We start from the raw sequence: 5,514 nt of genomic DNA, 5'->3' as shown, positions 1-5,514 counted from the left end.
TATAGATTTTATAGTCGTTAAATTAAAGCTCTATAAAATAATCTTTTTTCTCCAAAGTTGAATTTGCGTTGTGATTTGTCTCATTTCTTACACCTTTCATTTGAGGGCCCCTACATACAAAAAGGCATGTTCCAGGTTGTGATCCACCTGGTGGATCTTGAGAGCTGTCATGTAGGAAATGCAACTGCAAATGAACTGCCCATTCTCCACTGGTTGTGCTGGCAGGGGACAGGGAGCAAGGCGGACCCTGCACTGAGCTATTCTATGGCTTTTCTCTTGAGTATTTCAGGTGCTGTTCCTGGAGGACAGCTCAGTGTTTTAAAGAAGTAGTGCCAGTTCACTGTACTTCTGATAAGGTGTTTACTGTTGCAGGAGCTTCACAATAAATGAAAGCTTGTTTTCTGAATACCTGGTGGGTCTTTTGTTCTTCATGCATGGGAAAACACTTTATAGATAGGATTTAAAGAAAAAGAATAATCTTTCTTCAAGGCAGCATTACGGGTTTGAAACAGAACTCCAAAAGTTCCTCGTTTGTTTGGTGTGGGATGACTGGAATCAACAGTAAAGTACAGTGCTGCATTGCAGACTAATGCAGCTTCAACTCTGCTGTGGTTAGTGACTACACCTTTATGCTTTGCTTTGAATACTAGCTAGAAATACATTCCTGGGACCAGGTTGTCATATGTTAGATGGAGTTTCCTGGTCAAATGCCCTTGCTTTTCTCCAAGGACTTCTGTGAAGTTACTTTTCTCAACACCCACATACCAGGATTACTGATATTCTAGTTACACATTGGTCCAATTTCTGCACCAGATATAAACCACACCAATCATCATCTCCACTCTCAAGCAATATGCTTGCATTGTAGAGGTCTTTACAGCGTTTACAGATGTTGAATTAGGCTGTCATTGGGATTAATATATCACATTATCCATGTAAATATTCCTGCTTGTTTTTTTTTCTTGGTGTACACCAAACCTAGAAATGCATTGCTATTAAACTTAGGGCTATTATTTCAGATGTCTGACAGGTGGGAAATAACCTGCCTGAAGACATGGCTTGGAAAGATGGTATTTAAATGCCAGTGACTGGTGTGCAATGTAGGACAGCTGTGTATCTGGTCCAGGGTGGAGCAGACGCAAATCAGCCTTAATCCAGGTTTAACAAATCATGCTAAAACATGTGCTTCGAAGCACTGAAAACTTCATTGTCCCCTCCAAGGCACACTATGTCCAGAACCATGTTATTTGCCTGATGTGACTTCCTGTGGGGAAACACAGAGCATTTACTAGATGGTGGCTGAGAAAAGTATTTCCTCCTCTGTGGAAAGGCATTTCCTCTTCTAACACTGCTTAATTTCAGTAATTGTTCCTGCTACATGACAGCTGACAACTCTCTAGCTCTGCAAAAGCAAAATATTTTGGTTCCATAAAAATACAACCTGGAAGCTTTCTAAAACAGGAAAAGAAAAATAGGTCCATATGGATACAATAAAAATCTTTCTTAATGAAACAAAGGTTAGGATTTGTCAAAGTGAAACAGAGCGTTAGGACCACAACAATTACTGCAAAATTAGGAGAGGGAACTTAACTACTTGAAAGGATTATCTTTTTTCCTGTAAACACAGAGCCCTTAATTGCACTGGGTCTGTGCTTCCTTCTGCACTCAGAATCACAGCTCTGCCAGTGATGCACTGAAATCGGTGTACCGCATCTCTTCAATTAATTTGTAATCCCAGTGTACAGACCATATTACACAGGTGCCCTTTAACTAATCCTTACAGGCAAATCCCCTGAGCTGTTGGGGTATTGCCTTACAGTCTGCCACCTTCCATTTGTACCCCATGGGATCCAGCTAGGCCGGTGGCTGGATAGATGCTCTCGTCATGGGCCTTACCATGCAAATAGAGGCACAGGCTCTATTAATCTTCTAGGAAAGCCACTTAACAGAAACTGTGTTAGACTGGTCAAGAAATTACATGATTCTAGTATTTCTATATACTCAGTGCTACATAAAATGAACCAAAGGTGTTTAGCCAGGTGTGCTGTGTCTTCCAAAGCAACACTCAGAATGTGACAGGTCTCCATCACTGCTGGTGTAACAGGACTCCCTGTGCCATGCTGCCAGGAGCTTTGTAGCACATTTTGCAGAAAACATGCAGGAAAATTATTTTGCTTCGACAAGCAGATAAGGTGCTGGCAAATGGCAGGGGAAGGACTAGAATCTAGAATCCAAATAGTTTGGGCTGAAAGGGGCCTTAAAGCTCATCCAGATTCAACCCCCTGCCAGGGGCAGAGACACCTTCCACTAGACCAGTTTGCTCCAAGCCCCGTCCAACCTAGCCTTGAACACTGCCAGGGATGGGGCAGCCACAGCTTCTCTGGGCACCCTCTGCCAGCACCTCAGCACCCTCACAGGGAAGAGCTTTTGCCTAAGAGCTCATCTCAATTTCTGTCAAGTTAAAGCCATTCCCCCTTGTCCTGTCCCTGCATGCCCTTCTAAATAGTTCCTCTCCAGATTTGTTGTTGGCACCTTCAGGCAACAGGAGCTGCTCTAAGACCAGCCCAGCTCTCTCACCCTGTCTCCAGAGCAGAGCTGCTCCAGCCCTAGCAGCATCTCCATGGCCTCCTCTGGACTCGCTTCAACAGCTCCTTGTCCCTCTCATGTTGCTGCCCCCAGAGCTGGACACAGGACTGCAGGAGGCTCTCATGAGAGCAGAGTAGAGGCAGAGAATCACCTCCTTTGACCTGCTGGAAATGCTCCTTTTGATGCAGCCCAGCAAAAGGTTGGTTTCTGGGCTGCAAGCGCACACTGAAGCTGGCTTGTGTTGAGCTTCTCACCAACCAACACCCCAAAGTCCTTCTCCTCAGGGCTGCTCTCAATCAATCCATTTTCTGCCCAGTCTGTAGTTGTGCTTGGGACTGCCCGATCCAGGTGTAGGACCTCATTTCTGAATGGGAGGTGAATCCAGATGACTAACATTCCCTATGCAATGCAAGGCATCCGCCCAAGCTAGGAAGTGAAATGACAGGCCCACAAGTTGGCAAAAAGCATATTACCACCTGGAGAAACATACTCAAACGGGAACGCCTCAGCACGCTTAGCTTTCATAGAGCAAGTGCGTTTAAAACAGCTGGTTTTACATAGTCCCTATACTACGATATGCTAGTCAGGAGCAACTAAAATAGGTACAAGGATTATAACAGTCAGCTAAGCAATATTTGTTGTTCCTCGGTTGTAAATGAAGTTCTTGCCCTGAACAGCCTGCTGCCTTGATAGTTTCCTTGAGGGTGATGACTGCTTGGCAGAAGCTATTAAAATCAAACTAGAGAGTAAGGGACAAACATGCAATCCAGCAAAGGCCACGAAGGTGACGGTTGTTTCAACCACACCAACTGGAAAAAGAACTATGCAAATTTTCAAGGCAATTAAAAGAAATTATTTAACACGCTGAAAATGATTAAGACAATTAAAGGATTGCAGGCAATGACGCTGAGAGACCTGGGGTTGTCAGCCTGGAGAACAGAATGCTCAGGGAGGGGTCTTACCAGCGTATGTAAATACCTGCAGGGAAGAGTAAAGAGGACAGAGCCAGGTTCTTCTCAGTGGTGCCCAGTGGCAGGACAAGAGGCAATAGGCACACACTGAAACACAGGAAATACTGTTTACATGTAAGAAAAGGCTTTCTTCACCGTGAGAATGGTTGAACACTGGTACAGAGGGTGTGGAGTCTCCATCCTTGGTGACCTTCAAAACCTGGCTGTGTGCAGTCCCAGGCAATCTGCTCTTGTTGACCCTGCTGTGTGTGAAACACTTTGGGCTAGACAATCTCCAGAGATGGAGATGACCTTAACCCTTCTGTGATGGAACTAGATGATCTTAAGGTCCTTTCCAACCCTAACCATCCTATGATTCTATGAGCAAGAACGGCTTTCTGAAGGAGTTTAACTGAGGGGTTTAGGGTCTTTTATCAAAAGATTATTATTTTCTTAATAAAAAATTAAATTATTATCCAGACTGGTGTTGAGTGACATGCAACACAATCCAATTGAAAGAATAAGTGCTCCAGTGGCTCCAATGAACCTCAGAAGAAAAGACTGCCAGGGGAGGAGGTGTGCCCAGGTGTCCTCATGAAGTTATTTGGGCTCTCAGCAGCTGCCGGTGGTTCTGAGACCTTTGCTCTCCTGGTTTTCCTGGCACGCTCCTGCAGCACCTGTGTCTCTGACAGCAGCCGCCATGGGCTGTGGTGTATTTAATGGGAGCCACACAGCCAAAGCAACTTGGCACTGAGCACATCAGTTTGCTGGCCTTTTCCTTCTCTCTTCTCTTTGAATATGTGCATCTTGAAAGAGCTCAAATATGGAGAAGAAGTGGCTTCTGAGGCTCTTTGAGGTCAAGAGGTAGGAGATTTTGTGTTTGCTGGCTATTAGGTAGTTGAACAAAAGCAGGGATTTGAATGTGGTTTTACTCTTGTCCCATTCTGTTGATGTTCCATCCATTGCTTTTTTCCTTCTCTGGGCTCAAAGATTTGAGAAACATTGATATGATACAGTCATACTGCCCATTCTCACAGCTTTGATGACCGCATGGGTTGGTTAGGATGACTGGGAGTGCTCAAAATTAATAGGATGCTCTGCTGGGTCTCTAGGGGGAAAGTGAGAGATGGAACTTCTTTGCAAGCTCTGCTTCCCATAAGCAAGGTAATAGAATCTCTGGTGTTACTGGTTAGAGCCAGGCCAGGTTAGGGGGAGGGACTGAATAAGCTGTGATTGCTCTCCATAGCCACAGTTTCTTTGGAGATGAGTAACAAATCAAAGCTGCAGCCAGGGAAGTGATAGTTGATGAGTGTGAAGTGCTTGATTTGGCTTTTTCTTGATGGATGTGAAGTGGTTGTTTTGGCTTTTCCTTGTCAACTGTTTGATTCCCCATCAAACTTCTTCAGTGACCAAAAGCTGGAGCTGATCAAGCTCTGAGATGCTGGGTGGCTGGCAGATCTCCACATCTCCCAGGTGGTTTCCTTGCTAGGTGGGCTGCAGCAGCGCAAGGCTGATGGCTTTAAATCACATGGTTTATATTTTGTTTTGTGAAACTAGATAGCAGTGATTTCAGTGTTAAAGCTGACACACACTGTCTCTCCTTGATTCATCCTTTCCCTGATGTGTGGGGCATTCATATAGTTGGATCAGGCCTCACAAGTGCTGTTCATCCTGGCAGCTCTCCATGAATGCCAAGCTAAAGTTTATATGTATTGTTTCCTTCTCAAATAGTTTGTCCAAGATGCTTTTGCTGTGGTCCTTTAGTATCTTCTTCTTTTGATATTTGTGTTTGTTCTTCAGATTTGTTCAAAAGCCATCTTGCCCAGTTTGCTGGGTCATTGTTGAGCACAAAGATGCTTGCTGGTCTTTAGTGAGTCTTTACTTCCAGCTCTCCCTTCCATATGTAATACTCCTTTCTCTTCAAAAACTTTGCATTGCCCTGGGCCTTTGGGAATCCCCTTCTGGGATTCAAATTTGG

Source organism: Psittacula echo (assembly GCF_963264785.1).
Source record: "Psittacula echo genome assembly, chromosome: 2".
Taxonomy (NCBI): domain Eukaryota; kingdom Metazoa; phylum Chordata; class Aves; order Psittaciformes; family Psittacidae; genus Psittacula; species Psittacula echo.
The sequence above is the reverse complement of the archived record's forward strand: the minus strand, read 5'-3'. Positions refer to the sequence as shown.